General features: G+C 47.2%; 1 protein-coding gene across 1 annotated transcript in view; it reads right to left on the bottom strand.

Moving 5' to 3' along the window:
* The window catches only part of FARP1 (FERM, ARH/RhoGEF and pleckstrin domain protein 1), a 308,381-nt gene extending 287,716 nt beyond the window's left edge, over positions 1 to 20,665 (bottom strand). The window contains exon 1 of the mRNA XM_027557856.1: positions 20,453 to 20,665. The gene's annotated coding sequence lies outside the window, so the exon portion shown is untranslated. The remainder of the gene's footprint in view (positions 1 to 20,452) is intronic.
* Positions 20,666 to 21,737: the final 1,072 nt, after the last annotated feature.

Raw genomic sequence — 21,737 nt, 5'->3', positions numbered from 1 at the left:
CGTGCGGACAAAGGGAAAGTCCCCGATGTGTCCGTCTGCTGTGTAATCAAACACAAATCAAAGGAGTCAAGAGATTCGGTGAGGAAAAATCAAGACACTTCAGCATAAACCCACAAAGAGCACCCCAGACTCTCTGGCTCTTTCAGTCTCAACTGAAAATGTCTTCTTCCACAAAAACAAGGGTCCCTGAAATGCTGACCAGTCGGTGTCAGGCAAACAGAGTCCAGATGGTCAACCGACCTTCATCTGGTTAAGACAAATGACACTCCTTTAAAAAAAAAAAATATATATATATATATGTATATATAAATGAACGTTATTTACAAAAAAGAAATTGGCCAAAGCCTGAAAGGGAGGAGAGTTATCTGGGGGAGAATGCACACATGCATATGTATGGCTGAGCCCCTTTGCTGTCTACCTGAAACTATCATAACATTGTTAATCAGCTATATTCCAATATAAAATAAAAAGTTTAAAAAAAAAGAAATTGGCCTAGGTAGCCAGCCAATCAACAAATATTAACAGAGGCAAAATACCCACATGGCAACTTCCTCATCCTTTCTTCACTCCTCTCCCCCGCAGTCTTAAAGGCGATTAGGTACACTTACTGTTCACTAAAAAGTAAGACTATTTCTGGAGTTGCTGCCAATGGCATTATTCATAGATTCAAACTATCCAGTTATTTACTCAGAATTCAGCTAAAGAGGGGTAATTAAGAATATTAGAAAAGACCATCCTAGGTTTAATGTACAGACCACTAATGTAGGATATCATGGCCCCCAAACAAGTTAGTTTTCTCCTCTAGGTGAGCATTTGTTGTCAAGCACCTGATGTGCAAGGCATCTCTGCCATTCACAGAACATGAAGCATCTCTAACTTCCCAAGAGGCTAAGCAGGCCTGTGTCTGAGAGGCTAAAACCAAGGCCAGAAGCTAAAGGACGGGGATGCTAAAGCAGACAGTGTCAGAGGGTAGTTCAATTCAGTTCAGTCGCTCAGTCGTGTCGGACTGTTTGCAACCCCATGGACTGCAGCATGCCAGGCTCCTCTGACCATCACCAACTCCCGGAGTCTACTCAAACTCATGGCCATCGAGTCAGTGATGCCATCCAACCATCTCATCCTCTGTCGTCCCCTTCTCCTCCTGCCTTCCATCTTTCCCAGCATCAGGGTCTTTTCAAATGAGTCAGCTCTTCACATCAGGTGGCCAAAGTATTGGAGCTTCAGCTTCAGCATCAGTTCTTCCAGTGAATATTCAGGGGTGACTTCCTTCAGGACTGACTGGTTGGATCTCCTTGCAGTCCAACAGACCTTCAAGAGGCTTCTCCAACACCACAGTTCCAAAGCATCAATTCTTCGGTGCTCAGCCTTCTTTATGGTCCAACTCTCACATCCATACATGACCAATGGAAAACCATAGCTTTGACTAGACGGACCTTTGTTGGCACAGTAAAGTCTCTGCTTTTTAACATGCTGTCTAGAGGGCAGGGTGAGGAGTAAATTTAGATCTGCCATCAACGTGCGACTATAAATTCAAGGCTTTTACAGACCATGGGAGCCCAACAGCTGGTGAGAAGGTCGGCTCAGGTTTAAGAAGTTCAAGGTCATTTTACCAACAAGGCCCCAAAGAGGGTATCAGTTCTCTTCATTCGACAAAGATTTAATGGCTACTGACGATGGCCACAGCCTGTGCTAGGCAGCAGTCCCACAGAAAGGAGCAAACTAAGCCAGTGTCTACAGGTACACCAGCGAAAGGTGCTTCTTCCCAGCACACACCACTGAGAAGGCAGTCGTGTTCCCGGATCTCACCCACCCCTTCTTTTGGAAATCCTGCACCACTTTCAAACCCCCAACCTGGCAAGCAGGAGAGCCCCGGAGCAGTATTCACTTCCAGAAGCATCCGTCAGAGTTAGGACTACAGTTCTATTTTCTAACTCGTGAGGAAGGCTACACACTTCTAATAGAAAGTAGATCCCAAGCCCCCTGCCCACAAATGCCATGAGGAAAAAAGAATCTAGAGATAAGACAGGCAGAAGCAGTGAGTCTTCATCAGGCCCCTACATCCTTATAAGGACATTCTGCGCAATCTCCACATGATAGGTCATCCAAGGACCCCACCCCCCGACTGTGAGCCCAACTGCATTGGGCTCTGAAGGTCAACAGGAAGTGACCTCATGAGACCTTTGAACTTAACCACGTTAGTTTAAGGACTATGGAAGCAACGTTAAGGGGGGAGAAATTCAAAAAACAAATGTACAAGATATTATAAAGTTGAAAAAAATTAAACAGTAAAAAAAAAATCTAAATTTTAGGAAAATGTTGGATGTTGGTAGTGGGGGCGGTAGTGGGTGAGGAAGGGGTATATAGGAACTCTGCTTTCTACTCCATTTGCTGTGGACCTAAAACTGCTCTTAAAATAACCTTTTTTTTTTTTTAATAACCAAAGGAAAGAAAACTATGTAAGGCAAATATGAAGAGAACAATCCGTGTGTGAGTACGTGTATTTGCCAAACCACCCTTCTTCACTTTTCAAAGTTTCTACAACAATCCTATTATTTTTACAATTAAAAAAGAGACATGCAGAAGAAACAAGATGATTTTAAAAAGCTTTGTTTAAAAAAAAGGATTCAGGGAAGCACAGCTAATTCCCACGTGAAAAACATCAGGCCAGGCTTATGATCTGTTTGGGTTACCCAAGCCACTCTGCAAGCAACGCAAGGGAGAAGCGGGCAGCCATCCCCTGCACCAGGCTAGAGCAGCCACAGCCCTGAACCACACGAGCCCTGCCAGCAGAGCGACAGTACTCACTGCCAGGCTGGCATCGGCGCCTGGGAAAGCCTCATGGCACAGGTCCTTTGTCATGTGGCTATTAAGCTGAAAGCAGATCTCCTTCCTGCTGCAGCTCCCAAACATCCACGCCGAGTGACAAAACACCACTCTCTGAAACTCTAACAGGCTTTCATTAGGCCTGGGCGTCAGGGTCTCACAGCTGAAATTCTGGAAGTAACCCTGGAACCAAACACTTGTGTCAAGCAGGGACAGAGCAGCGACTGCAAAGAGCCAAGACGTGTCCTCTAAGACGGGTGACTCGTCCCCCAAAATGTCTCAAAAGGGAAAATAAAATAGTATCACAATGCTGAAAAGGATGCCGAACTCCCGTGAGCTGATCAGACCTTCCTCATTCTGACTCCAGAGCCACTGGCTGTGTGGGGTCAAGGTGAGGCAAGGGAGGCATGGCCCTGGATGTGAAATTTAAGGGATGCCAAAACCCACAACTAAGATCACCTTTTTTTAATCAATTTTTTAAAAATAAAAAGTTTTTTCTTTTTTTTTTTTTTAACCATGAACAAAATAACACACTGTTAAACAAAGACAGATTCTTTACCATCTGAGCCACCAGGCAAGGCTTGAACTGTGCTGCTGGAGAAGACTCTTGAGAGTCCCTTGGACTGCAAAGAGATCAAATCAATCCTAATGGAAACCAACCCTGAATATTCACTGGAAGGACTGATGCTGAAGCTGAAGCTCCAATACTTTGAACACCTGATGCGAGGAGATGACTCACCGGAAAAGGCCTGGATGGTGGGAAAAACTGAGGGCAGGAGGAGAAGGGGGCGACAGAGGGTGAGATGGTTGGATGACATCACGGACTCAATGGACATGAGTCTGAGCAAACTCCAGGAGATGGTGAAGGACAGGGAAGCCTGGCTGCTGCAGTCCATGGGGTCGCCAAGAGGTAGACAAGACTGGCTGACAGAACAAGAACAAAACAAAGAGTGTCTGATCCTGAACTTGCAGATCTATCTCACGTCGCCCTAGTCTGGTGTGCTTGCCTACAGCTGTACTAGGAGAAGATCCCTAACTGAGTCACAAAGAGCATGGACTTGAGGAAAGCCTGATTTCACTGATACACGGTGTATGACCGTGGGCATGTTACCCAGAAATCTAAGACTCAGCTTCCTCTTCTGTAAAACGGGGACAACATCTTCCTCATTGAGAAAGGACCAAACAAACGTGCAAGCCCACAGTCTAACACAGCACCTGGTTTAAAACTGGAAGCCCAAATCCTGATTCCAAGAAGAAGCTGAATACGATGCCTAGAAGGACTTCTAGCCCATGCGATCTATCCATCTATCTATCTATTGCTTGATCTATCAAGCAATTTTCTGGAGATAGGTTTTGATGGGTTTTCCCTACCATCACTCTGGTGATGGACTTTTCTCTCTCTCTTTTTTAATATTTATTTATTTGGCCATGCCAGATCTTAGTTGCAGCATGCAGGCTTAGTCCTGGCATTCGAACTCTTAGTTACGGCAAGAGGGATCTAGTTCCCTGACCAGGAATTGAACCTGGGACCCCTATATTGGGAGTACTGAGTCTCAGCCACTAGACTTTTCTTATTTGCATCTTCAGCTGGTAGAAGTGAGGGCCATTCCTAGCACTGAGCTATGCCAGGGAAAGACAGCAAGTGAGAACAGAGAATGATGCCTACCCTGGTTAGCTCCTCAGGATAAGCAGGAAAGTGGTACCCAAACAGCAAGGCACAGTGAGCAGACAGACCACCTCTGTGTCTCTCAGATTCTCCTTCCTACAGCAAAGTGCAGGCATTATTTAAATAAAAGGAATCAAACCACCAGGAGAATTTTTCAACCTCTTGAAAAATTGACAATTTTTCAACCTCGAGTCTTTGCCAAGGTACCTAGCACGCAGGGAAAAGCCACTGTTCCCCTGCCACAGGCCATGAACCTCACCATCAACTGTGGATCTGCTAACGCCGACTCTGGGATTTCATTTTTTTTTTTTAACACCAAAAACATTTTGTATTGGGGTAGAGCCAAATAACAATGTCGTGACAGTTTCAGGTGAACAGTGAAGGGACTCAGTCATACATAAACATGTATCCATTCTCCCCCAAAACCCCCTCCCATCCAGGCTACCACATAACATTGAGCAGAGTTCCATGTGCTATCCAGTGGGGTTTTCTTTTTGGGGGGCGGGGGTGGGATCCATTTTAAAAATAGTGTGTACATGTCCTTCCCAAAGTCCTCAACTATCCCTCCCCGCCCCTCCCCCCCCCCCATCCTGCCTGGCAACCAGGAGTCCGTTTCCCAAGTCTGTCTCTTCCTGTTCTATAACACAGGGTGTAACACAAGTCCCTCAGTCCCATGGTAGCCAGCTTCCAAGATGGCTCCCAATGACCCTTGCCACCTGGCACCCCCCACTTTTGTGTAGTCAACCCCCCACTGAATCATGGCTGGCCTGTGTGATCAAGAATCTGTGGAAGCGACCAAGGAGAACTTCCCAGTCTAGGTCATTAACGTCACGGCAGTTTCCACCTTGGTCTCCTCACGAACTACTCGCTCTGGGACAACCTAGCCACCATGCTGTAAGGATACTCCAGCAGCCTACCTGAGACGCTTCCTTGGAAACAGACCCTACCACCCCAGCTGACATCTCTGCTGCAAATATCCAAGCCAGAACTGCCCATCTAAGACACTCCCAGAGTCCTGTCCCAGAGAAGCTGTGAAAGACAGTATTTACTATTGACGTGTGGGTTAGTCACTCAGTAGCGTCTGACTCTTTGTGACCCCACGGACTGTAGCCCGCCAGGCTCCTCTGTCCATGGAATTCTCTAGGCAAGAACACTTGAGTGGGTTGCCATTCCCTTCTCCAGGGGATCTTCCCGACCCAGGGATCGAACCTGGGTCTACTGATATAAGTCACTCAAATTGGAGTAGTGTGTCACACAGTCACAGATGATGAATCCAGGCCCTGAAGCCTGTGTTCTTTCCTCCAGGTCTCCACTGCCTTTCAGCTGCTTCTATAATTCTTTTAATCATTATCACTGTATATTCACATAGAGAATTAACAAGATACTCAAATCAAACCTCCACACCCTATCAGGTCTCTGAGCTAAGTATCTATGCCACATGCTGCTGCTGCTAAGTCGCTTCAGTCGTGTCCAACTCTGTGCTACTTACCTCTATTTCTTGCTGGCATTGTTACATTCTGAGCCTCAGCTTTCATATACACAGTTGCTCTTTTTGATTCATCCCTTCCAAAAATGGGCAGCTAACAGAGTTTATTAAGCCTCTGCCTGTAGGCTTCCGTAGTGGCTCAGTAGTAAAGAATCCACCAGCAATGCAGGAGACACAGGTTCAATCCCTAGGTTGGGAAGAGGCCCTGGAGAAGGAAATGGCAACTGGTATTTTTGTCTGGGAAATCCCATGGACAAATGTTAGGGAAATTAAATAGTCTTCTTTAGGCTTCAGAGACAAAGCAGAACAGGCCTCTGACCTTGCTTCTAACCTGCCAGGACACTGCCCTGACTGTGGGTGACTGCCTGCTGTGAGTGCAAGACTAGCCGCACCACAGATGAGACAGTCTTGAGATTGTTGAGCCCCTGGAGGGGGTCTGGCCAACCAAGCCTCAGGCGGAACAATATTCCAAGTTCTTCAAGACAAAACAAACAACATTAGCATGACACCAGAGTTGCTATTTGCTCACAGATTGATGATGATATCAGTTTTCCTTCCAGGATTATAAACGGGGAACCGAACTGCAATCTTTGAAGTCTCACCCACAGAGCCAATGTGCTGCCTGGGACCTTTTCCCAGTTGAGACTCCAGATGTGCTGTGTCCCGGGACTTCCCAGAGCTCTTTGAGTCTGGGTGTTGGTCTAAACCCAATTTGGTGAAGTACCCTCTGCTGTTTCTCTTTTCATGTTAGTATATTGAAAGTAAGCCAGATAATTCTCTAATGAAAGTGAAAGTGACGTTGCTCAGTCGTGTCCGACTCTTTGTGACCCCATGGACTGTAGCCTACCAGGATCCTCCATCCAGGGGATTTTCCAAGCAAGAGTACTGGAGTGGGTTGCCATTTCCTTCTCCAGGGGATGTTCCCCACCCAGGGATCAAACCCCGGTCTCCTGCATGGTAGGCAGATGCTTTACCATCTGAGCCACCAGGGAAGTCCTAATTCTCTAATAAATACTGGTATTATTTATTTGTATATAACAAGTGGCTTATTTTGTTAACAAATCCTTTGAACCTGAGATGAAAGTGAAACTTCTCAGCAAAACAACAGAGTAGCCTGGCAGGTGATACAGTCTACGGGGTCACAGAGAATCAGACACGACTTAGTGTCTAAACCACCACCAGGTAGCCCAGGAAAGGATCTAGTCAATATCTTTGAATAAGCCCCTCGTATACTGATGTTTTCTCAGCATGTTTTGTTAAAAAAAATAAACAGCCATGCTGACACACCAGTACACACCTGTTCAAATGGCTTCAGTGAAAAGCAGGGACAACATCACGTGCTGGGGAGGACTCCACTTCTGGGCACCTCCCGGTGAGAAATCACACCCATATTAAGACCTGCACATGAAAGCTTCTAGCAGCTGCTGATTTAGCCATTCTATTCACACTTGCCCCAAACTGGAAACAACCCCAACGTCCTTCAACAAGTGAATGCCTATGCAAACCGTGGTACATCCATACTACGGATCAGTACTCGGCAATTGAAGGAAAAGGGTGACGTTAAAAACAACTCAGAAGAATCTCAGAGACATTGTGTGAGTGCGTGAAAGAAGCCAGTCTCAAAAAAGGTTCACGCACTGTGATTCCACTTATAAGATGTCTGAAAAAGAACAGATAGTGACACAGCAAAGGTGAGCAGTTAACAGGGGTGGCGGAAGGGGACAGGGGAAGGTGAACCCAAGGAAAGGAACAACACCTGGGAATTTTCTGAGCTGCTCAAAATGTTCCATATCCTGGGGCTTCCCCGGGGGTTCAGTAGTTAAAGAATCTGCCTGCCAGTACAGGAGACACAGGTTCGATCCCTGGCCCGGCAAGATCCCACATGCCACAGAGCAACCACACACGTGCAGCAACTCCTGAGCCTGTGCTCTAGAGCCCGGGAGCTACCAGTGAGTCCACATGCTGCATGTAAAGCCCACGTGTCCTAGAGCTTGTGACTGACATCAAGAGAAGCCACTGCAGCGAGAAGCCCGCACACCCATACAACCAGAGAGTAGCCCGGCTCACCACAACTAGAGAAAAGCCCATGCAACAACAAAGACCACACACAGCCAAAAATAAATACAATTATTTTTTTAAAAATTCCATATCCTGACTGTGGTGTTGGTCACACAAATCCATATACGTGGTAAAACTCACAGAACGCTACAGGAGGCAGAGAGAGCACTTTTACTATAAATATATATATATTTTTAATTTAATGCATGTGTGATTTCCTTCCAAAGCAATCTCAACTCCTTTTTCCCCTTAACTGTGTCTTGTTAAATCACCTTCAGGGCCTAGAGCCCTGTTGATTTTCAAAGCTTAAAAAAAAAATGCTGGTCAAAAGGACTTCTACAAGGAAGTTACTTGGAATCTGCTGATCTGTATCTCAGGAGTCCACAGTCTCTCAAACAATTCCATTCATTATTTTCCTCCAGAGGACAAACCTCCCACTTGTATGTCCCTGCAAACAGCCTTGCCTGGGAGCAAACCATCTTTTAGGAGGACACAAACTCAACTTCACAGACTCTCAATAAATGTGTCCAGTGAGTGAATGATGGGGTCCCTGAAGTCACAAGACCCAGACTATCCTGAGGGCATATGATAGCCTCGGGGGAAAACCAGCCCCCCACCCCCACCCCAACACCCTGCTTTGAGCCAGGCTTCCCATATGGCTCAGTGGTAAAGAACCCGCCGGCCAATACAGGAGACTCAACAGACCCAGGTTCAATCAAGTCAGTAAGGTCTCCTGGAGGAGGGCATGGCAACCCACTCTAGTATTCTCGCCTGGAGGATTCCATGGACAGAGGAGCCTGGCGGGCTACAATCCATGCAGCTGCAAAGAGTCAGACACAACTGAGCGACTAAGCACGCATGCACACACTTTGGGCCCCTCTCTGAGCACGAGGGTGACCATCCACTTAGACGCCTTTTGTTCTGACACCCAGGCAGTTAGCGCCTTTCAGTGTCAAAAATGTCTCAATTTGGACCAAAAAATATATATATATACACTGTCCCCTTGAAGACGAGGATTTTTCGGCCTGTTTTCTTCACTGTTGTCAATCTTAGGAATCGTGCCCTCCGGGTAAAAGGTGCTCGACAGACCTTTGTGAGAAACTTGTGAAGAGTTATTGAGACTCAAATGAGTTGTGATTTTTCCAGCTACCTGAGATCCTATGATAAGATCCTCATTAATCCATCAAAGAAAGGCTCTGTTTTAAGTAGCCAGAAAGTAGATCAGAAGTTTTGAGACACAGCTCCTGATCTCCAGAAATGAACTCTGGGGGAAAAGGCAAAATCCACACATCGGGGGCTAACTAATGATGCGAGCTACACTGCAGATGAAACCAGTCAGGCCGCCGCCGTTGGCAGCAGCCGCCTTCGGCACTGCCCTGGGGGCTCGCCAAAACTTCTGTGGATAATCTCCAATGGTAAGCCAATGGAACTGAGACAGAGACACTGCTTTGATCGGGAATTAGCAAAACGGGCATGGCTTGGCTGGGTCACATATGGGTATCTTCTCTCTCAACATACGGTTGTCCCGAAACAGTCCTGTCTGCTGGGGACTGGTTAGGGCTGCCAGGAGCTAACATCCTTGCTTACTAAGTGCCTCTGACCAACAACAGAGAAAGGGGGCACATGGGACGTCCCTGATGGTCCAGGGGTTAAGAATTCATCTTCCCAATGCAGGGGGTGCAGGTTCAATCCCTGGATTGGGGAGCTAAGATCCTCCACGCCACGGGGCAACTAAACCCATGTACCAGGAACAAGAGAAGCCCAAGGGCTGCAAGCAGAGAAGGCCTGCATGCCACAACGAAGACCCAGCGTGGCCAGAATTCAAGAAGGCAGGGGGCACCTCGAGAGTCGTCACAAGTGATAAGAAAAGAGGCACAGCTCCCATCCCAGCCTGCCTGGTGGGCTTCTGCAGGGGCCAGCTTTGCTGTAGACTCACCCTGAGCAAGCCTGATCGATTTCCACCTCTTTCCTCGAATTCTGGATGGTGTGTCTGAATATAAGCGAGAGGAGGGTTGTTTGGAGCTGATATCTAACCACTGTGGCTCCCCTCACAAGGGACCATTAGGTTAGAACTGCAGCTTTCGGTGCATGGACATCAATCTTGTCCTGATGGGAATCCTCCAGCTTCGGCACAGCCCCGGGAGGTGTGGACGGTGCACCTCCTTCCTGTCTCTGTCCCTCCTTCCCCGCTGGGCCCTCCCCCAGAAAGTTATTTCCCCTTATTTTTGTGTGTCAATCTTATCCACCTGGAAAGGCCAGTTCCCCATCCCCACCCCATCCTTATACACCCCTCCGTCACAAGAGGGGTCCCTCATCTGGCCGAAACAGGAATCCTTCCCTGGAGGGGTGGAGATGGGAGTTCAAACTTCAACTTGGTGAGTCTCAATCCCAGCGCAAGTGGCATGAACGTTTCATCCCCGGGAATGGAACATGTTCAAAGGTATGACTGATCGCCAGCATGACGGGGGGTGGAGGTGGGGGCTGCCTGACTTTTAAGGTGGGGCCGTGGATGCTATGGGCTTCCTCGGTGGCTCAGTGGTAAAGAATCCACCTGCCAAGGCAGGAGACATGGGTTCAATCCCTGGGTCAGGAAGATCCCCTGGAGAAGGAAATGGTAACCCACTCTGGTAACCTTGCCTGGGAAATCCTATGGACAGAGGGGCCTGGCGGGCTACAGTGCATGGGGTCGCAAAGAGTCGGACACGACTGACTAAACAACAATGGATGTTACAGTTCCTGCGTCGCGCAAGGCAGCCCCACCATCACCAGCGAACTGTCCCAAGTGCCAGTGGAGAGAACCAGGAACATGAAGCCAATCCCACACGTGGCTGGAGTCTTTGGACCCAGGTCTCGATTCCTGAGATGACTCACCTTGGCCCGTTCTGGGGTTGGTATTGAGAGCTACCAAATTCCCCGTTCTCTTACGACTCAAGATGGGTGGGTGTCTGCCCTTTGCAACAAAAGAACCCTCTTTCCATAGATTTATATACAGATGGTTACAGCAGTCAAATATTACAAGCAAAAAAATAAAAAGACCAATAAAGGGCAATGTTAGGTATATTATGTAGAATTATACAGGGGAACATTATAAAGTCATTAAAATTTTCATTTCAAAGAAAACTCAATATGGAAAACACTCAGCGGTTAAGGCAGGAAAGTGGCTTCTAATTATACACGCATTGTTCTCACAATTTTTAAAAAAAGTATGTCTGTCTATAGACAGACAAATACTGGGAATATATTGAATATGCCAAAAATCAAATGGAAATAAATCAAATTTTAATTTTCACAAATTCTGACCAGCAGGATTGCAAGGAATTTTTACTTACTGTTTGATACATGAATACTTTTCTAATCCTGTTACAAAAAGTAGAGTACAAAGGGAATACTAAAATGAGCAAACAAGTTAACAAAAACACACTTCTTTACTGAAAGCTCAACTTAAATGCAACTTTCAACCAGAATCCAATGACTTAATATCTGAACACTTCCACCATTACAGTACCTTTTGCAAAGCTCTTGTCATATTGTAATTATCTAGAAAACTTCTCCAATCTGGTCTTGATGCTACACTCTGACAGCAGAGAACTGGGCCCTATTTTTGTGGCACCAATATTAACTAGTAATTTAACACAGCTAGTCAATCAAATACTTGTTGAGTTGATAAATCCTCACACAAAATGAAGTAAAAAAAAAAAAAATGTGAGTGAATATGCAATTAACTCTTGTCACCTGACCATCCTGATAGTAAGGGGTGGGGGGATGACCAGATTTCTTCTTAAAGGTTGTATCAATCAAAAGAAAATAGACTGGAATCTTCTAATTCTATATTCTGCAAGTTCTTCACTTGGATATTTTCCATTCAATTCATTTGCTTGGATTAAGGTTATCATAAAATCATTCAACCTTTCTTTACAGGGTCATAAATACCTGTGTCTTATTTTTGAATGTAGTAAATCTCTAGTTTACCCAAATCCTGACATTTTCAAGCAGTTCCTTCTACTAATAACATTGGCCCTCAATAAGATTTCATGCCAGATAATCAAAAGATTTGGCAAGATTATAAAGGAAGACATTAATCTCTGATTAATAATGGCCTCACAAATCTCCTAATCCAAACCCCAAATGGTCAGTTCTAAGTAGATGTCCTGCAAGGCCATCAAGAGAGGAAAAGGTAAAATTTATGCAGATATAGTGACCAGATTCTCACATGTTATCAAATACCTACAGTCCTTAAAAATCATTCATCTTTCACAGCAACTTGGTATGATTACTAAGCCACTTTCCACATAATTAACAGTAAGAGACTCTTTTTCTCATAGATAATGTCAAATGGCAGATGAAAGATCAAGTCTTCCAACCTGTCAGAATGGCTCTCATCAAAAAGACAAGAAATAACAAGTATTGGTGAGGATGTAGAGAAAAGGAACCCTCCAGCGCTGGAGGTGGGAATATATTGATAAATTGGTGCAGACACTATGGAAAAGAGTACGAAGGCTCCTCAAAGAATTAAAAATAGAACTATCACACAATCTAGCATTTCCACTCCTGGGTATTTACTTAAAGAAAGCGAAAACACTAATTTAAAAAGAAACACACACCCCTGTGTTCACTAAAGCGTTGTTCACAATAGCCAAGACATGGAGACAACCTAAATGGTCACTGACTGAAGAGCAGATAGAGAAAACACAGGGATATTACACAATGGGCTGTCACTCAGCCATCAAGAAGGACAGTTTACCATTTGTGACAACGTGGATAGACCTACAGGGAACAATTATGCTAAGTGAAATAAGTCAGACAGAGAAGGATAAATACTGTATGTTTTCACTTATGTGTGGAATCTAAAAAACAAATGAATAAATATAACAGGAACAGACTCACAGGTACAGAGAAAAAACTGCTGAAAGGGAGGAGGGGTGGGGCAATGGGCAAACCAGGTGAAGAGCATAAGACATACAAATGATCTGTTATAAAATAAAGTCACAGGGATACAATGAATAGCACTGGGAATATAGTCAGTAATATTCTAATAACCCTAGCATGATGCATAATCTACAAAAATATCATCAAATCACTATTTTGTATACCAGAAGCTAACATAATATTGTAAATCAACTACACTTCATTTTGTAAAAAGCAGACCAAAAAAGACATTTTTTAAAAAGAAAGACAAAGTCTTCCGATGAATGTATCAGTCAAGATGCTTGGGATGAGAAGAAGAGAATTAGAAAGTGGGTAAATTTATTGTCTAATACACTAAGTCCAGGTTGGCATTATTTGGTATACAAAACTTATTATTTAGTATACTAAGCTCCAGGTGCAGGAAGAATGGTGCCTAAGTGATGCCCACAAGAACTCTGCTTCCGTCTTTCAGCCCATCATCCTCTTGCCGTCATCCCAAGGCTGATCACAACATGGCTGCTGTGATTCCAGACATCACATTCAGTCCGGCTATCGGGTATCTCGGTGAGAGTACAGAAACACTCCCCAGATCCTTCTTCAAAGACCACCAAATGTCGGCGGCTTCTGAGAAGCACTTTGATTAAGGACAAAAGGAGTGTGAAGAAGGCCGTGCCATCATTTCCTGATGACAACAAATGGGTGACACTAAGCAGCACGGAACTGTAGCAGCCCTTCGCCGTAACAGCTCAGCAGGCTGCAGCAGCATCATTAACCTCTGGGCGACAAGCCTAGGTACAGAAAGCAACAAGCTGGGCACGGCAGGGTAGAAGGACAGAAAGAACTTGTGTCCTGGGTGATACTGTGAGCTGAGACACTGAACCAGGGACCCCTTCCTTTCTTATTATTTGAGGCAACTAATTGGTGAATTGCAGAGAAGGCAATGGCACCCTACTCCAGTACTCTTGCCTGGAAAATCCCATGGACGGAGGAGCCTGGTAGGCTCCAGTCCATGGAGTCGCTAAGAGCCGGGCACAACTGAGCGACTTCACTTTCACTTTTCACTTTCATGCATTGGAGAAGGAAATGGCAACCCCTTCAGTGTTCTTGCCTGGAGAATCCCAGGGACGGTGGAGCCTGATGGGATGCCGTCTATGGGGTCGCACAGAGTCGGACACGACTGAAGCAACTTAGCAGTAGCAGTAACAGCAATTGGTGACTTTCACTGCTATAAGTCAAAGATTCTATCACCTGAAGATAAATGCACTCTTGAAGGCCCCTTGAGGTTTTAGGGAAAGAGCACCAATAACTTGCCCAACATCACAAAGATGGACAACATACAGAAGGGCTGATCTGTCTCATCTTAATATCTATATTCCCAACTCTTCTTATCTTTAATACCAATCTCTAACATCGGTATCCTAACATGTCATGGAGTTTTCAACACAGAAATTTTTAAATTTATGTATGTATGTATTTGTCTTTTCCATTACAGTTTAGCACGGGATTTTGAATAGAGGTCCCTGTGCTCTACAGTAGGACCTTGTTTATCCATTCTAAGTATAACAGTTTGCATCTGCTAACCCCAAACCCCCAATCCATCCCTCTCCACCCTCCTCCCACTTGGCAACCGCAAGTCTGTTCTCTGTTTCTGATTCAGTCATGACACAAATTTTAATTCAAGTCAAGCAATATTTATTTACCTTCTATGAGCAGGAGAAACAAAAATCAGGAAAACATGCTTTCTGATCTGACAACCCTTTTATCCAGTTCAGAAAATGAGGAGAATACATAAATAACACGATGAAATTCACACCAAAATAGGAAAACTAAACGCCTTTTACAAGCACCCACATATGCCATCCTGACCTCTTTTTAGAATGTCACATCTTGCTTTTTCCTAGGGCTCCATTTTTTGGTATTGATTTTGAAAATACTTCTTTTCCACAATCCTTCTGTGTGCTAAAAGAACAAACAACTCAATTTTGAATTTTGGAAATCTATTTATTTGATCACAATCTTAAACCCCTTGTTTCCTCAGATTTTTCAAAACGAGCAGGGTTTTGGGGTTTTTTTTTTCCATTTTCATGTCTTTTCAACTCAGTTTCAGCTAGGAAAGATCAGAACTGCATGAAGTAAATGGGGTCTGACCTCCTGAACAGAGTGATATTAGTGTATGTCTTACACAGAAAACTGTGCTATTTTTCCAAAGTTGAAAAAAATTATCTGACCTTTAATAAGCTCAATAAGTGGACCGTGTACAATGTTTTCCTCATAAATTTTGCTCTTCAAAAGATACCATTAAAAAAGGAGAAGGTTAAAAAATAGCCTGGTGAACATACTCGTAATATATTTACCTAACAATGTACTTGTATGCAGAATATACACAGAACTCTCATAACTGTAAAATAAGATGACATTAAGTATGTGCGGTTTCTTACATGTCAGTTATACTCAAAAGCTTTATGAAACAATCAGACAAAAATCAATGGAAAAGAACAAAGTGTGAATGGCCACGTCACGAAGGAAGATAGCCAAATGGCCAAAAAGCACAGGAAAACCTATTCTTCTCTTTCAGGGAAATATAAAATTAAACCACAAGGAGATACCACTAACACATCCACCAGAATGGCCAAAATGAAAAAGATGGGTAATTTCAAGTGCTCATGAGGATTACAGTAAGTGGAACACTCGTATATCATTGGCGGGAATGTAAAATGGTACAAACACTTTGGAAAACAGATGGCAGTTTCTTATAAACATACACTTATTATAAGACCCAGCAATAAAAAGGAAAACAGATCTCCGCACAAAGACTTGTTCACAAATGTTCTTAGCAGCCTTATTCATAACAGCCCAGACTGGAAACAACCAGAGTGGCCAAGGGTGACCAGACCAACAAAGAGAAGCACATCTAGACACTGAAATACTCAGGGCAGCAGAAAGGAGCACGCTGATAAGAGGACGGAGGAAGGGGGAAGGAGGAGGAGAGAGGAATAAAAGGTGAGGTGAAATTACACCTAGGCTTTGTGAAACTGCAGAACTCCAAAGGGTCTTAAAAGCGGCCAGAGAGAAAAGACGAGACTATTTACAAATAACAATTAGCCTGACAGCAGACATAACAGCAACAACAAACGGATCATAAGACAGTGGATTAACACAGAAGCAATAATCCAGAATTGCACACCCAGCTAATTCATCATTCTGGAACAGATTTCAAGGCCCACAGAAATTGAGGTTACCCTCTGGCTTGGGAAGATTCCCCTGGAGGAGGAAATGGCCACCCACTCCAGTATTCTTGCCTGGAGAATCCCATGAACAGAAGAACCTGCTAAGCTACAGTCCACGGGGTTGCACAGAGTCGGACACGACTGAAGCAACTTGACACAAGCACACACCCCAATAAATGCTCACTCGTGGAACTTTCAAAAAACATCTCAGGAAGAAGGAAAGTTATCCCAGAAGCAAATTTTTCAGGTAGCTTGTACTTTCTTCTTCATGCTTTTTTGTGTTGGATTTCTTAAAAATGAGTCTGTATATTTTTACAATACCTGACTTTAAAGGTTAGCTTCAATGGTTAAATCAGATCAAAACAGAAATGAAACCAAATATCAAATTTTCAAATTCCCAGAGAACAACAACTTGTCAGGGCTAATATCAGATTTCCCTTAAAAATGTTAAAGACTAACTTGAAAGGACATGAAAATGAGGTTTATTTATTCACTCAGCAAGTATTTAGCAAAGATTTCTTGTGTGCCATGCACTAAATAGCAGATCCTGAATTAGTATGATGAGAACAAAGAGTGAAAGGCATCATAATACTGGATTTATGTCTTCTCTTACACGATACCGTTACGGAAAGCCCAAAGTCTACACAGAGTGCGGTTGCTCTTGTGGATGTGGAATTTTACATAATAGAAAAAAGATAATCTAATTTGGCCCAGGGCCCTTTTGTTTGAAAATGTATGCACAAATATGACCATCTAACACATGAAATTAATTCAGTGTAAATGATGAATTCTCATATTAATTTAATTGCCAATCTTGCCGTCTGTCTCTAATTTCCATCCCACGTTAAATAAGAAAACTGCCTAAGTTCATGGGCAGCACTGAGCATGTGCTCACTTTTAGGCCCCTTGTAGCCTATGGTCCCTGGTTTATTTCACAAGTATCAAAGGCTTAGAGCTTGGGCATTTAACATGTATCAATTGTTCCCTTTTGCTCAAAGTATCCACTTGGCAAAATATTTTTAACTGACTTAAATCTGGAGGAGGGAAGCCTATTAAAAGACAGTTTCTCCACTTTTCAAATAAACAGTTTCGGGGGGCTTCTTGATTAAAAACAAAGGCGGCATTTGGCATAAAAGGACTGGTGAAATCAGTATTTCTAGTAATTTGAATGGAAACCGTTGGGCTCTGATCTTGCCCGACATGTGGAAGTGGTTAAGGCAGTAACCTGGCGGAAACAGAGTGAGGGGCCTGTATGATGAAGTGAGGCCACAGCAGAAACTCTAACCATTACAAAGCAAGGGGGAAAAAACAAGTTGCTCCACCACTGCCCATTCAACAGTCAGGCTTGGTGAGCCCTCCTTTCAATCAAAGCACCAAATAAGAGGAGAGGTGCAGCCACAAGAACCTTTAAAATCCCTTCCCAGCAATGGTAAGCAACACCTGGAATACCTGGGCACTCAAAGTATCAACGGAAAGGACTCCAGTGATTGTACTTTGGGATTACAAGTGCATGCTCAGTCGCTCAGTCGTGTCTGACTCTGCGACCCCACAATTGTAGCCCGCCAGGCTCCTCTGTCCAGTGGATTCTCCAGGCAAGAATACTGGAGTGGGCTGCCACGCCCTCCTCCAGGGGATCTGAGGGGATCTTCCCAACCCAGGGGTCGAACCCAGGTCTCCCGTATTGCAGGTGGATTCTTTACCACCTGGGAAGCACCGAGATTACAAGAGCTCCTCTCTTATCTGTAGCATCTTCAGTTCAAGGGGAAAGTGCCTTTCTCAAAAACACTAAGCAGCTCTCTGCAATATGCAAGGTCAGTTGCAAAAGGTTTGTTTGAAATGCCTGGTTCACCATGCTGTCAAAGCATCAGCCAAGTACCTACAAATTCACACAACTTCCCTCATCCTCTGGGAAACCCACATTCCATTTTTCCTAAGGTGTTCAGCAAGCAAAAACTGGGCTCCCATCTCTTCTTTAGTGTTCTCTAACCTCCTCAAGGATGGAAAAAGGTGTTCATTTCTGATGTCTATCACGTGCATATATATTTATATATCCTTACAAATATATACCATTCTCCAAATGAATTAAATTCTTCTATGACTATTAGAGTTCAGTGAATGCTAAAGGATGAATTCCACTTTAAAAAAGTAACCCTTTCAATACTATATTCAATTCTTATCTTCTTAGAAACCATTTCCTCCAACAGTTTTTTAAATAAAAAGCAAAACAAAAATGTTCACCCAAGCTCCTCATAGTCTTAAGATAATTATGACAAAACTGCAATACACCAGAAGAAAATTATCTAAGGTAGATTTTTAAGTCTCCTTTCGGTAAATTTGGCCACAGAGTAGCCTTAGTATTCTATTATGACCTAGGGAATTCAATCCCTGTATAAAATTCCAGGAAAAGACTAACTGTGTGAAAAGGGACACTATAAAACTCGCTTCAGGATTCCCAAAGGGGAAGCCCTCCTTGAATGAAAAACCACACCCCAACTTACAGGGGGCAAGCCACTGAGTCTGTGACCCTATGGAGAACAGCTACATCATCACCAGGTATTTCAAGTTTCTCATCCACAAACAAGAAAGAAGAGATTATGGGAAGCGCTAGGCTAGCAGCTTACTATTTCCACCAACACTTCGCCCAGGAAGCCAGCCACTGGCCAATCATGTGTCTATTTATTTTACCCAGAAGCAGATCTATTAGCCAGACATTCTAAAAACACAAACGTTCCCTTGTGCTTGGAGTAACTCCAATATTGGTGCCTTGCTGCAGAAGGATGCTGCAGGAATATAAAGTGAGCCATGTGGATGCTGAGCCCACATGAAGAGCATTGTCAGAAACTATCATACCCAGAAGACCAACCCTACGGAAAGGCTAAAGGTAAAGCCCCAACCAGAAGGCTGTGGAATGTGGAAGACAGCCAAAAGCAGGAGACTTCAGAAGGGCCTGCCTGATCACAACAGTGAGGACAATTTTTAAGGTAAATGTCCCAAAGCTCTCAGGACCGAAAAAGCCTTTCATCCTGCTTTCTGTCCGGTTTAGACTGAGTAAGAAAAGCAAGACAATGCTGGAAGATGTTCTGAAATGGGCTTGGCCAAGTCACCAGGCGCAAAGCACAGTGAACCTAACCCACGGGGTTTAGGCTGGGGTTTGGCTCCGGCTGAAGACGCTGCCTGCGGGGTGGGAGAGATGGGGGTCCCCAAAAGCCATGGCTCAGGGTGGAACAGTAATACAGAGGAGGGCGGGGCTGAGCAAGTCAAACCTGGGAAACTAACAAGCAAGACATTAACCAGGACCATAAAATGAAACAGCCAGAGGCCACCATGGTACTCCAGAAGGATCACAGAGACAGGCTGAGCCGGCTAAACTGTTCCAGATGCGAGGCAATCTCTCCGCATCTCAAGCGGCGGATCTGATAACCAGGGTCCTCAGTTCTTCGTGCGTCGCACCTCGCTCGTTTTCTGGGAGACTCTGCACAGATTTCAGAGCTGGGCTCCCACGGCCAGACACGACATCCAGACTGATGCCCGGGAACGCGTGTTCCCCCTCGAATAAAACACACACACATGCACACACTCTCAAAGGGTCTGGCCGGATCACACAGCTAAAGTTTCTGGAACTTAAATCGTAAAACCACAATCAGAAGTTGTTTTGAAAAGCTCACCACAAAAATCTGTGTCCTTTGCTTTAAAAAAAAGGGGGGGGGGAGGGGGTGGGAGAAAACTTTGGTCTCCATAAAGGCTGGCGGTAACGAGGGACAAAAATGCAACTCGGCGAGAGGGCGTGTTCCTCTTTGTCACCCACCCGGGGTCCCCGCGCCGTGCGTGGGCGAGCCGCGAGCACCCGCGCCAGCGGCCACCCCCCCGGCCCGCGGGCGGCCTCGGGAGCCCAGATTGCGGCCGGAGGTCCGGAAGCCGCGTCGGGCGCTGTCAGCGCGCCGGGTGGGATGGGAGGAAGCGGGGGGAGGGCGCCCCGGGGCGGGGGGAGGCGAGTAGGGACGCGCGCGGAGCCCGCGGCTCGAGTCCGCCGAGGTGAGAGAAGGGCGCAAGGGGTGGCGCGGGGCCCTGAGGCCCCGGAGCTCCGGCTATTGTTGCCTGGCTGGAGGGCGACTCTCCCGCCTTAGTTAGAGAAAGCCCGATGCCACTCGCCACACCTCCCGCAGGCAGGACCCGCGGGCCACGCAGCTCCTTCCAGCCGCGCCCGGATCGGCCGGCTCCGGGCGCCCGACTCGCACAAGTTGCCGCCCGCCCGCCCGCCGCGGTCATTGTTCGCCGCGCGCCTCCTACCTCCACGGCGCGGGCGGCTCCGGCTCCCACTCCCGCTCCCGCTCCCGGCCTCCGGGCTCCGCAGCTCCGAGCCCCGGGCGGCCGAGGGCGCGGCGGCTCCGGCTGCGCGTGCGGCGGGGACGCTCGGCTATTAATACCCGCGGGCGGCGGCAGCGGCGCGGACGCGCGCACGGGGCTGGCGGTGGCCGGCCGAGGTCCGAGCCATCAAAGGTGGCGCGGGGCGGAGGGGAGGGCGGAGCAGGCGGGGTGGGTGGGGAGCGGGCTCAGGGTCGCCATGGCCGCCTCGACGCCGGGCCGAGCGGCGCTCGCGCGGGGAGGAGCGGCGCAAAGCGGGCGGCGGCCGCGTCCCCGCCCCGCGCGCCAGGCGAGCGCTGCCCGCAGCCCCCTGCGCCCGCGCCGGCCCCGCCGCCTCCAGGCCGGCGAGCGGGAAGTGAAGGCAGGCGAGCCCCTCCCCGGGCCTGGGCCGGCCCCTCGGCGAGGGGCGGGGGAGCCCCAGCGCCGCGCCGCCCGAGCCGCGGGGACAGCGGGAGAACCACAGCCCCCTCCAGCGTCCGCGCCCGCGCCCTGCGAGCCGCCGCACCCCGCCCCGGCTCCGCTCCGCCCCGCCCCGGGGGCAGGTGCGCCTAGGGGCCGCCCGCCGCGAGCGCCCTCCCCGGCCCGGCGAGCCCACCTCCGATCCGCGCCTTACTTGGTCCTGCGGCCCGAGCCGGGCTCGCCGCTCGGCCACCGCCCGGCCAGAACGCAAGAGGCGCCGGGGAGAGCGCCGAGCCAGCAGGGACGCGCCAGTCCCGCCGCTGCGGTCGAAAGCGAGATGAGGGCGCGGGAGACGAGCACCCGGGCGACACCGCCAGCCGCTGGCGGAGGATCGGCCCGGATCGGGACTCCGCGAGTCGTGCTTGTGGTTGTTCAAGAGGGAGCCCCGCCCGTGAGCCCACCTCCTAGGACTTTCCGTCTCCGCGCGGGCCGCGGCGCGGTGCGGGGACCCACGAGCACCTCCCCTTCCCCGGGGCCGCTGGAGCGGGCTTCCGGCACCACCCTGGGCCACGAGGGACTTAATCCCGGAGGGGCAGTGGTCACCTCCCCTCCCCCGCCGCGGCCCGGCTTCCTCCACGCCCCCTCCGGGGACCCGAGCGATGCCCGCGCACGGGAAAGGAGTGGAATAGGTCAGCTGTTTACAGATTCTTGTGGGGCCTCGGAGCTCCGGGAACTCGAAGGAGGCGGGAACAAGATTCTAGGACCCAGCAGGCAGGGACCTAAGAGGGAAAAGTCAATGGTTCCCATCCTC

This window comes from Bos indicus x Bos taurus, chromosome 12 (assembly GCF_003369695.1).
Source record: "Bos indicus x Bos taurus breed Angus x Brahman F1 hybrid chromosome 12, Bos_hybrid_MaternalHap_v2.0, whole genome shotgun sequence".
NCBI lineage: Eukaryota > Metazoa > Chordata > Mammalia > Artiodactyla > Bovidae > Bos > Bos indicus x Bos taurus.
Note: the sequence above shows the minus strand (reverse complement) of the source record. Positions and strands in the feature narration are given on the sequence as shown.